The sequence below is a fragment of the Tetrao urogallus genome, assembly GCF_951394365.1.
Source record: "Tetrao urogallus genome assembly, chromosome: 4".
Taxonomy (NCBI): Eukaryota; Metazoa; Chordata; class Aves; order Galliformes; family Phasianidae; genus Tetrao; species Tetrao urogallus.
Window position 1 is genome coordinate 29,560,216 of NC_136817.1, and position 12,821 is coordinate 29,573,036.

Sequence of the window (12,821 nt, forward strand, 5' to 3'; positions counted from 1 at the left end):
TTTGATTAAAACCCTGTGCTTAAATCAGCCCGAACACACAAAGACATATCTCACATTATTAAGCCAAGTACAGATTTACTGTAGGCACTAAAACATCGTTATATAGTCTTACAGGTGAGATATCACATTCTCACTGTTATAGAGATGAAAACAAATCCAGACAAATGGTCTCATCTGTGGGAAGCAGCAGCAAGCACTATATATTCATAAATGAAAGGGATTTCCAGGAATTAACATGCATTTCACATGACCATGCTTTGGAGCAGTCTGAATGTTTTAACCTTGCTACTTTGCTTCAGAAAGAGCATCTAGTTGGACATATACCAAGTGTCCTGTATGCCAGAGTGATGATACAGCTTCTACTGTCAGCAATGACAGAACAGGGTGTCTCTAAGAAACACTCTGAGATAACTCAGTCTAGAAAGCAGTTATGCAAACTTCTATAATACTTAACTTCAGAATCATCTGTGCTGTTTTCTACACACACTCAAAATGACTATCTCTAACATTTCTGACCTGAAGATCCTGAAAGTGTCTCCACAGTACAAAAAGCCACCACCAAAACTAATCAAGTCTGTAGCTGTTTGGCTTTTCAAGTTGTTAGGATCGTTTACTCTAGAAAGGTTCTAGAAAGGTTTCTACTACTGAACTAACAGTCTGGAATGATCTAGAAGGTATTAAATTCTTTCACATCTGCTGCCATTATAAAATAGCTGGTTCCTGCATATCATAAACACTAATGAAAGTGTGAGTAAAACTTATGCCATTGTTAACGTTACAAAAATATCCCATGCACTGTTTAGTCTGACAATGGCTTTGGTTGTCACACGAAGCAAAGCAATGACATCCCACATCCCCGCCTTTCAGGAATGTGTGCTACTTCCTTTTCTTCCTTAGCAAGATCCTACAGACACCAGAGATCCATGAACAAACCACGCCTTCCCCAACACACCAGGAGTTACTGAGCTGCAGCCAACCACCTTGGCTTGCTTGCTATCTGGCAAGAGGCTTAATAATAAGAATCCCCAGAGGGCATTTACCTTTAAGACTCACATTCACAATTACCAAACCAATCACATTCTCTTACATTCTAGTGTAATTAAAAAGAGTACAACTCCACTTTTATTAAGTAAAGTAGACTCTCATGTAATACGCTCACATTATTTTAAAGTTTTATGGCGTCTGTAATTGAGTCAAAACAGGTACTATGCATTTCAAGTAAGATCCCTGTACACAAGATAGCAATCACTGTCAGCTTGCATTGCTGCAATTTATACTCAAGCCATTTCTTGCCTGCGGTCTTTTTGAAAATGTATTGCCTGGGAATATGAGAAAAGCAATTTTAGATTTAAACAATGTATGTGCAACAACCTGATATAATTCCCATTGAGCCTTAAATGCTTTTCACACTGCTTTCTTACCAACAGCTGGCTTGATGAGCTGCTCAAAGTCAGCTGCCTTTTGTCTTGCTGTCCCCTGCCCACCTGCATCAAATCAAAGGAGGCACCAAGGAATTGCCAAATCTGCAGGCTGCTGAGCAACTACCTTCACTAAAATCAGAAAATCAGTTTCAACAAATAAGCCACAGGCAACATGGTAATGCTGGCTCCAAGCACCACCAGCTTCCCTACCTATCTTGCAAAAGAGTTTTCAGTAGCTTTCAGATGGTAACATGTCCCCCAGCCTCAGAGCAAAGCTGCATTTTCAGGTTCAGAGTGATTTTGGATATCCCACTTCATGGGTAACTTTAAACTGAAGGACCTTAGGAAATGATGTTACACCACACATGATCAGTAACAGCTACAGAACTGTTTTAAGAACTAGTCATGTTTGTTCTTGCCTGCTCCATCTCTCTGCCAGCAGAATCTCCATATTACACTATCCAATAATAATCTTAACTAGTGTGATTCCCTCATTCACACGTTGTCATCCCAAACGCTACAAAAATCAACAATTTAGAATTCACTCTTTCTGAAATAACAGGAAACAACCTCTGAAAAAAAGTGTTCTACTGCATTGAGTTCACAAAAAAAAAAAGTATATCTCCATTGTAAAGAAATTCTCCCTGAAACTGAATACCTTCAGAAATGTATTCAGATGCTGTACCATCTGGGTCGTGGTACAAAACATGTATCATGAATGGCATACCTTCCCAAAGCATTCTGAAGTATTAGAATGTGTATGAGAAAAGAATTGATAAGTAAGAGGCAGAAGATTTATTAGCAGAGCTTTTTCAATTACACAGATTCCAGAGATAGTGGAAAGGAGAAAAGATGACAAGCATCGCCTTGCACAGGGGAAAACATAAGAAAGAATAACAATTCCTCTTCCTCTTAGAGGTTAACAGAAGGAGGAGTGAGAAATGGCTGCTTTCACTTTTCTGCTCAAAAACTCTACCTGCTAGCACAGAAACAGAGGCAGGTAAGGGGAAGATGTGCCCAGAAGCACAAGAGGGTAAAGGGCAAGGGCATCTTTCCTGAGAGGAGAGAAAGCATGTCAGCACTGCAGCACTACACAGCAGAAGAAATTTTCATCTGCAGAGAGCTTTACTAAATGTCACAAGTGAAGCACAGTCAACTTGCCCAGCAAGTTTCTCCATTGACATTTGACTTTCAAAATTATGGAGATTATTATCCTTGACAGCAGGATGACAAATCCTTACTCCAAGTAGCTTGGAAGCTACTCTCTTAACAGTAGCTATACAAAAGAGAAAACTCTTGTTTTTGATTACTTCAGAAAAAAGGAAAAAGTCAAACCTCAAGGATCATCACAACCTACAAGAAAGGTAGCAGGACCAAATGAGCCAATGTGAGGCAGAAGGCAGTAATCATGTTCCAAATGAACTTTAAAAGCTAAACTCAATCTGACCCATGAGAAAAAGCAGATAAGGCAAAGAGATAAAAGACAGCTTTCTGAAGGTTAATTAGGAACCTCAGTTCTCTAACACCTCCATACTAAGTTGCTGCCATTACTTTCAGAGTGCATATTCAAAGATCTGACCTGGAAGCAGAGACCAAAGGGGTAATGCTAAATATCTGGGAGAAATTCTGAATGGGAACCACCACTCTGACTTCTGATCCTAGTGCACCACAAAAGGTGCACTAGTGACCCTTGATGCCATTATTAATTAATTAAAAAGCAAAAGCCCTCAATTCTTGAAACTGTCCTGTATTGCACATATGTGAATCCACTAAACATTTGCTAGACCAGTTCAACAGAAAAGCTAAGCAACATTCTTCAGAAATACTTCAGCAATATTCTCAGAAAACTGGTTTCTTAGGAGAATCTGTTCCATTTTCATGTGCAAATGAAGGTTTAAATTGGGAACAAAAATGTATTACGAAAAACAAATTTGGAAGCTTTTACAGTGAATCAGCATTTGCAGTTTTTTCCAGATTCAGAAGCTCAGAATATATCTCTGCAGCAGTCAGGGACATAAACACAGCAAAACATGGAGAGAGGAAATGGATTAGCAGAGAAGCAGACACTTCTGCAGCAGACGCTGGCAGCTGAGGAAGCAGCAGCTTGCTGAGCTACAGAAGGATGAAACAACCACTCTCTTACTCTCTTCTGAAGGAAATGTTAATGTTATCACTGCTGACAACAATGAAAAGAATGTTATTTAACACTGAAATGACACATACTCTGAGATAAGGTAGAACTCTATATGGGAATTACTTGCAGCATCACTGCATCCAGGAGGGCCACTTTTGTTCCTTCATTATTTGGAATCTGTTAAAAAGTTAAATGAAAAATGGATAAGTCTGAGGTGACACATTGCCTCTTGTGAAGGCAGAGACTAAAAGAAACTGCCTCTGCAAGGTCATTTACCCAAGTCATCAGAGGGTATTCAAACATCTAGTACTTGAAGGAGCAGCTAGAGAACAAATATCTGGGCTTGTGGACCAGACACACAGACACCAGGCATGAAAGGTTCTCACCTCAACAGCTGGATCTGTTATTTATTATAAATAATCACACGGTGGAAGATGTGATTTAAGTTTAGTGCCCAAGGGAGAACAACTGCTACTTTTGCTGGTCTGAGCTACTGAGCGAAGACGGCCAAACTCCTGCAGTTTTTTAAAGCATCTTAGTGACAGCCAGTATAGCCCACAGCCTTAGCCTTCTGCCTGTAAAACTGCAAGAGCTTACCACTCCAAGAGAGTACAATAAGACAACTTTCTTCCTTCTTTCAGAACAAATGCATACATTTTTACCTGCCTTGTCAGCCAATCAGAAGCTATATAATCTTGTTCTTTAGCTACTTGCTCACACTGTTGTTCTCTCTTTTTCAAGGAACACCTTGATGGCAGCACAACTGTTAATGAGAGCATCCTCTTCAAAAAGCCATACCACATGACTGCGATAATCTTCATGCAGCATTGACAAAATGTGAAAGGGATGCACCCTGGAACATCCCAGAACTAACACTCTGCATTTTTTGCTGTTTCAATCTCTTCTATTTCCACTTGCTATCAAAATCTTCCTACTGCAGTCAATTATTTATTCCATTTTCTTTCTACCTCTCATTGTTTTTACCACTTCTCCCACTCCATCTTTATGTATTTACTTTGCTTCTCTCTACCTCCAACTATAAACATTTCAGCTTCAAGTTCAGAAATAAGAAAGAAGAAATACCTCTAAGAAAATGTTGCCTTGATGGGACATCCTGCTGACAGGACATTCAAGCCAACACTTTTTATTCATTTTATTGAATGTGGGGTGAGAATGAACTCTGTTAAGAACAATATTTGCAAGTTGATTGCATTCCAGCTCTACTTCTGAGAGTGAAAAAAAAATTATAATTCATATTTTGGAATCAAATTAAAACGAAGTCTAAAATAATTCACAAAATTAGATACAAAAAGAAGTTCTTTTCTCATTACTGTGATAATTAACAAGTTTTAGAGTTTAATGCATTTATAATCTAGTCAAGTAGACTTCATTGTTCCCTTTCAGAACTCATATAGCCTTGCAAAATAGAGAATCTGCCTTGTGCTTCATTTTAATATGCTTTGAAATTAAAAAGTTATGGTTATTAGAAAAAGAATATTCTAAAGAATTCCATCTGTAAGAATTTAGTATCTTTTATAAGTAGAAGTGTATTATACTACTCAGAAAAGACTAATCAAATTGCCTCAATTTTCTTGTCCATCAGTGACATTCATCATTAAGTACAATGCCATATTTTGGCACTTTCCTCACCTTTTGCTGCTCGTCTCCTCCCTGTTCCACCAACTTATTCCGCAGTTTTAGAAATGGTTATGTAAATACAATTCTCCTTGCACTTAAGTATTTGCAGTTCTTTTCATTTAGCATTGAACTGATGGCTAAACTCTCTACCTAAACTATGAAGTCAACGATGGGGTTATGCTAGCAACTGACAACTGATGAGCTGGGAGAAAACAGAGAGGCAAGGAAGACATAAAACAAAAGGGCTTTGGGAAAGATTGGTAAAATAATTGAGCGTGGCCACACAAATCTACAGAAAGGAGAGCTATGAAATAATTAGGAAGCTTGGAAAAAATAACTAAAAGAGGTAGCTAAGAATGTTTTTGGTTTTGTTTTTTTTAAACAGACAGCATGAAGACTAACAGAGATCATGACATAAACACAGTGCTAATGCACTTTTTACTAGGAAATACTTCAGAAAGAAGTCAGTGTGATTGAACAGCAAACTGAAAGAGATTACTACACTTAAGCAGGAATTATTCAAATAGCTGAATTTACAAGCTAAAGGGAAATCACAAGGATCACAAAATCTTGTGGACTAAAATACAATTAGGCAGGCAAAAATAGTTTGTGCATTGAGTAGCTGAAGGAATTTAAGCAAGCAGCAAATCCTTCTTCAAATCTATCAGAATCACAAAATCCAGCGGATAACCTGGTGGGACAAGGCAATGGTAGGCTGAAAATTCAGACAGCAGAGAGACCACAATGAATTCTAATATCACATTCAAAAGAGAAAAACAGCAAGAAAATGGAATGACTGGCTTCTCAGCAACTCTCATGTGCAAGAATTTTGAGAGGGAAGCGACACAGAAGATAGAAATGGCATCTACAGCACTCCCTGGAGTCAACCATATGCATAAATGAAATGAATAAAGTCCACAGACTGAGCCCCACATACAACATAAGTATAACCTCAGCAAGCACTTTGGAGGGAAGGAGTCAAAATTGTAATAGGAGAAACATCACTGCTCAAATCTCTGGATGCTCTGTGAACAGACAGCCAAATCCAGATCACAGCATTTAATTAATGTGCATAAAATATTAAATGGCTCTGCTCAAATCTACCAATCTGACTCGTTTTCTCAACAGAAGATGAACAGCATAAAGCAAGAAGCTGTCCCCTGTGGGAATCTAGTCATCAAGGGAATACAGATCAGGTATGGAAGGAAAAAAAGTTTATTTCCAATAAACTTGGAGGTATTCTGAAAAACACACTAAGACATAACAAATGAGACTTCCTGATTTTTAGAGATCAATACAGAGAGAATGACTACAGAGTCAATCTCCTCCCAATCTTCAAAAACACATTCTCTTCCTAGACACTTTGAATAGTATCTGAAAACAATATGAGAAGAGATTCTTACTGAAATATACAAAATATTTGAGAAAAAGAATTTAAGAGCTCATAACAGAATCTGAGCAGGTAGATCAGTTTTACATCTTATGCAGAATATACCACCTTGGGCTATATGCAGGCTATTAGGTGACACCAGAGATAGAAATGAAGCCAAGTCATTCATACATATACAAATTCAAGGGACAATCATACTGTCCACTTTGCCGTATTTGACTGATGAAATAAGATAGGATCACAAGGCATAAGAAAGAGTACATAAGGATCACAGATTAACTGAGGCTGGAACAGATCTCTGAATAACGACTTGTAGCCCAACCCCAAGCTGCCCCCTTTTTTTGACTTGCTTTACCAAGGTACTGCAAATGACTTTATATCTGAGAAGGAATAAAAGCATACAGAGTTGATTGGCTTGGGGCCCTTACTGAGTACAGCAATACAATTTAAGATAACCTATACCTCTTAAATCTCCAAAGTAAGAAAAAAAATGCTATAGGGAATTTTGACAATGACACATTTTTAAAACAATTAGCTTTCAGAATAGTATTTTTGTTTTCAACAGAAACAGATGTTCATTCTACCCTCTCTCATTCCCCAGAAAATTATCTTGGAAAAACAGATGTGCTCTGGCTCATATTTATCCCTAGGCAATAACATACTACCTAGCCATACCTCTGAGATACACACACACATTTAAATGCACACAACGTACACACAGCTAAGTATATAAAAAGGGGTATAAAGATATACAATTATATAATTTAAAAATATATATGGAGATAAATGTGTATGTATTTATATACACTATACGGCCCTCCCACATACCTTTCACATCCACAAACGTGTTTTGTGGTACTTCATCAAAATCAGACTGAAGTTTAACGTAGCAAATAAGCAGATGCAGCAAAGCCTGCAGAGTTATTCTGAAATACCTGTTTTAAATGCATTGTGTGAAACTGCCTTTTTCAAGAAATATTTTCTAGTTAGTGATTTTTTAAAACCTGTTATTATTAAACTAAGAGAGCATCTGTCTGAATCACGCAAATACATACACTGTCAGGATGCCTGCTTTCAACAAAAATCCTATTATTTTTGCTCTCTGATTTCTATGTATAGATTCCTTTGCTCCAATCCTCCAACACAAGTATTTGGTGTTGCAGAAAAGCCCTAGGACTGGAAACTTCCGATATATCTACAAACACAACATACAATTCATTTCAGCTGGAAAAAAATTCATAAAAGTTTAGGGAATAATATGCATGAATTGTGACTCCAAATATTTTATTATACATGATATATGTACGTGTAGAGTTCACATATATTCATAATTACTATTGTTTATGACAGAACTGCCTTGCGTCAGGTATCTGCTCCTAATTCTTTTGCTCAAATATACACCCTTTATCTTTATAAAAGTGTCATTTTCACAATATTTAAACAATACTCTTGGTATTACATGTGAAATTTCAATAAATTATTCCAGAAGATATTCAACATTCATACGAATAAAGCCCTATAGTACAAACAGACCAATGCATTTAAGTGGTATTAATTTTCATTTTTGCTGCCGTAGCAAAAGAAAAACACACTCAATTGTAAAGGCTTACAGTGTCACAACACAGTTTGACCACAAATCTTTCAATAGGTGGATTTTAATTCATCTCCCCAGATCCTAGAGACAAGTTGATTACCAGAGAACCTCAACCTCTGTCAAAGTTTCTAGGCTTAACAACTGCAAAGAAAAAGCTTGTGAAAACGTGGATTGATTGCTCCATACAGATTCAGAAACTGGAAAGCAAGCCAATTTTCTTTTGAACTGCAAAATTTTTCTTGAAAATAGTTGAGAACAGTCAGAATATGAAACAGGGCTTGGCAAATCCATTTACCAGCAAGAGACTGGAAGACTCCGTGGTTAAGGAAGAGGTAATTTGCCTGGTTCTGGTAGGATTAATTTTCTGTTTCTCAGCTCCTGTTTCACAGGCTGATTAAGCTGGCTATGCATACAGAGGAAGTAGTAGAGGAGAGGCAAGAGAAGAAATACAGTGAGAGCGTGATATCCAGCACTGCATTGCAGACCTTCTCAGAGATGGATTTCTTATATCTGCGACCCTGCATCCATGAACTCCACACACTGCACACAAAAATGAGTGACTGTATGGCAAGAAGGAAAGAGCTAAAGACATGGTCTCTTATAATATATGCAAAAGTCAAGTTTTTGATTTATCAAAAGGGTTCATGCAAAGGTCTGCTACTGGCATTCTGGAGTCAGGGCTGTCTAAGGACATAGGAAAAAACACTGGATAGGCACCATAATAAGTCATGAGAGCCTGGTGCTGGGAGCCAGAAGACTACAGTGAAATCAAATGAAGTAGGACACATGCACTCTCTAGCAATGACCTCCTATTAAATATATATATATATATATATTTTTTTTTTTTTTCTTTTTCTTTTTCTTTGTGGGATCATTGCCACATATACAGGATAGACCTTCACTGGCTAAGGATGGCAGTGTGTTGTTCACAGTCTCCTTACCACTAATAGCAGAAATTCCTAAGTTTCTGGTTTCAAAGAGGTGAGGCAAGAAGCAAAGCTATAGGAAGGTAAATGATGGAGCTGTGGAGGGATGGCTTTCTATACCACTTTTTGGTAAAAACCCCTGCCTTGTGCCAGACAATTTTATGTGAGACAAGCTGATGTTCACAGGTAAGACATTATGGCTGTCTCCTTTTTTCCCCACACATGGTTCATACAAAATATAAACACAAAGAGTAGAAAAAACACACTGCCAAATTGCAGACATGCTTGTAAAACAACCAAGGCTTATATACTTGAATACTTCAGCGCCAGCATGATTTGAACATGTGGAATAGAGATCAGGAGATGGATATCATATCCAGCAAAAATCCAACTGAAAAAAAAAGATCCTTCCACTGCTAATAGCTACCATGTCAGCTGGATGTAAGCTCACTTTGGAAAGCTGTCAAGAAACGATGTGGGAAGGAAGTCTGCCTTGTAAATAACATTTTTTATCTGAATTACTAAAACCAGAATGTCTTTACTAGTTCAGACAGTTCTGTATTTTAAGAAAATAACAGATGCAACATCAATTTCTTCCTCAGACACCTTTCAAGCTTCCACAACAGCTTCTCGAAGGAAATGAGCAGGCTGAGAGATTGCTGTAACTCAACCTGCAACCCTGATAGATTTTAAGCCTCTCTTTTGACACTAACTACCTGCTTAGGTAAGCTGTGACAGTTGTAACATCAGAAATATAGCTCTCACAGAAAAAAAAAAATATATATATATACACACACACACACACACACACACAGTTTTAGCTTCCAGCAGAACACAGGATCTTGCTGTTTTAGAATATTAGATAGTCAACATTCTTGGAAAATTCACCAAAGTTGGTCTTTAAAAGGTACTTCTGGACAAAAGAAAAAGAAAAATTTGACAAACAGTAACAAAGACTTTAAAGCAAATGTCCAAAGCCTACTTACCATACACAGTAGACACTTAAATACGTGGCTTGACTTTTTAACAGTGTGAAATTTCAGTACCACCCATTAACTTCAATTGTAGCCTATCTTGTAGAAACCATTATAACTATACATTATATAAAGAGTTTGGCAGAGCTCAGAATCTAGAGACAGTGAAATTTCAGACACACCAGGAGTACGCATGTACCCAGGAGAATCCTGTCTAAATAAGTTCCAATTTGATTCACCAAATACTTTGCAAAGCATACTAAGTAGAAGTGATGTAAAATGGCAGTCACATGTTAAATATTAACACCACATCATAGAATCATAGAATTGCTCAGGTTTAAAAAGACCTTACAGATCATCAAGTCCAACCACAACCTAACCATACTACCCTAACTCTAACAATCCTCTGCTAAGTCATGTCCCTGAGCACCACATCCAAATGGATTTTAAACACATTCAGGGATGGTGACTCAAGCACCTCCCTGGGGAACCTATTCCAGTAACATTCCTAACATCTGTTATTTTTCAAGTGTTCTCCTGAAAAAAGAAAATCAAACCAAAACTAAATGGCATTGAAATGACTATTTTAACTCAAGCCTAGCTTTTAGAAAACAAATTAGATTGTTTAGAAAAGAAAACACCAACAACAAAACAGCAGTTCTTTTGACACCTTTCCTTTGTATAATACTTTAATTTACATACATTGCATTGTATAGTTTGATACTTGTGCAGTACTGTTTGTGCTCTTGTTCAACAGACACACAGGCCAATACTTTATCAAGCTATGTAATGGGCGATTTTGACTAAATAGTTGTTTATCTAGGATATTACTGTTGATTTTTCTTGGTTGTCAACCATTATTGGTATGCAATAACACTTTAGTGTATTTTTCATACGCTAGTGTATGAAAACAGTTTTCTTCTTTACTTTTTTACTTTCCCCTCTAGAAAATAATGGCAAGACTAGCAACAGAGAGTGAATCTTCTCTTCAAACAGTTCAAGAGCTTCAGTAATGCAAACATCTCCACTGTGCCAAAGTAATCTCACCTTACTCTTGGCAGAGAAGAAATTTTAGTTTCCACTTCTCTTTCAATCTCGATCTCTATGCTAAGCAAACGGAGTGATGGTTATCAACACCATCTATACCTGTTCTAGCAGTACGTCCACTAACAATCAGACTTTAGCTATCAATCTATCAATGTATTTCCAAAAGGCTGCAAGAAGCACACAGCATGCAGGAAATCTTAGTTATTTCCAACACAAGTTGGTTTCAGACCAAGAAGCTACTGTCTTGATGTTCTATCCTTTTTATCTGGTTGTGATGCACACATTCTCAGCAGATTGGTGTGTAGGAAACTCAGGAACACCAGCTCTCAGCACACACGGGTAATTTAAAGACTCCACAGAAAAGATCTCCAGAAAAGAAAACAAACTGCACACACCAGTAAACAAAGCAGCACCAACCGTACAGTGACTGTTCTGCTATTTTGTCAGCAGTTCTAGTGCAATGGCTGTTAGATGACACCTTCTGGAAATTCACAGCCTTGAGTACGAAACATCAATACTGTGACTCACCTTAATTTCCTCACCCACAAAACCCTAATTGTTCCCTTTGCAAAATAGTGCTGGATATTTCCAAAGTGTGCAAAGCAGATTAACACACAAAGCAGAGAAATGTGCAGGAGTTTCTACAGGTGTCTATGTTGCCCTCACACCCTACCGAGTCTGGTGCCTTACACTGTGCTAAGTTTGAGACTTGAAAATCTTCAAGGATTGAAATCCACCAAGGAATGAAAAATGTATCTTCAGAAATGGAGAAATTTGCAGCTAGGGGAAATCACCATAGATCACCTGGAGGCAGCAACCCCATGAGAGACTTGGATTTACATGAAAGCTATGCTGTAGACTGACAAGCTCCCTTCACTTGCAGTAGAACTTTTGGAGATAAAATGCCCAGAACCTGAAAGTCATGTCTTAAAACATTTAACAGTTACATAGCACACTTGCTGTGGAGATTTACTTTACCTTAAAACAGTGTGCACATATATGATGAAAAGAATATCTGGTAGGCATCATTTTAAAAGCTTATTAATACAGATGGTAAGCCTTAATTCTCAAGGAGTTTTAATAACCAATACATTTGCTAACAACCAAACACACAAATCATTGAAGTGTCCAAATTGAATAATCTTAACTGCAGTAGGCTTGCTGAGTTTTGAGCATAAATTTCCAAACTAATTCAAAGGATGCAATAATACATAAATTTCTACTAAATTAATGAGAGCTTTTTCCCTTCATTTTAGAGTGAATTATTGCAGAAGACATATCTGCAGGGCCTGATACCTCTCCTCATCGAGAGAAATCACAACTCTACCTTTGGCCTTAAATCAATAGTTAAGGTAACTCAATTATTCAGTAATGCACTGCTGCATATCACAGCACTTTATTATAGTGCAGTCCACTATTCATATCCAAATGCAGCCTCATTTGAACAGAAAAGTCTTTAAAGAAATGAAAAAGAGAAGCTAAGAACAAAGGGCAGTATGTTTAATCTTAAAATATGTGGAGTATTCCACCCACTCCAATACAGATAAACTAAATAAAGCCCCTCTTTGACTGTTCCTAGGTCATAAAGTTAACTGATTTAAGCATCTAAAAGATTTGAAATTTTGATCAGTCCTAAATGTAAACAATCTGAAAACTGACTGGGTTTTCTTCCACATACTAGGCATTACAGGTGTCAC

The 12,821-nt window shown here is 37.4% G+C and overlaps 1 protein-coding gene across 2 annotated transcripts in view; it reads right to left on the reverse strand.

Annotated features, from left to right (window-relative positions):
• TNKS (tankyrase) overlaps window positions 1–12,821 on the reverse strand; it is a gene marked incomplete at both ends in the record, with an annotated part of 101,791 nt that overhangs the window by 33,761 nt on the left and 55,209 nt on the right. The gene's annotated exons all lie outside the window — the stretch shown is intronic.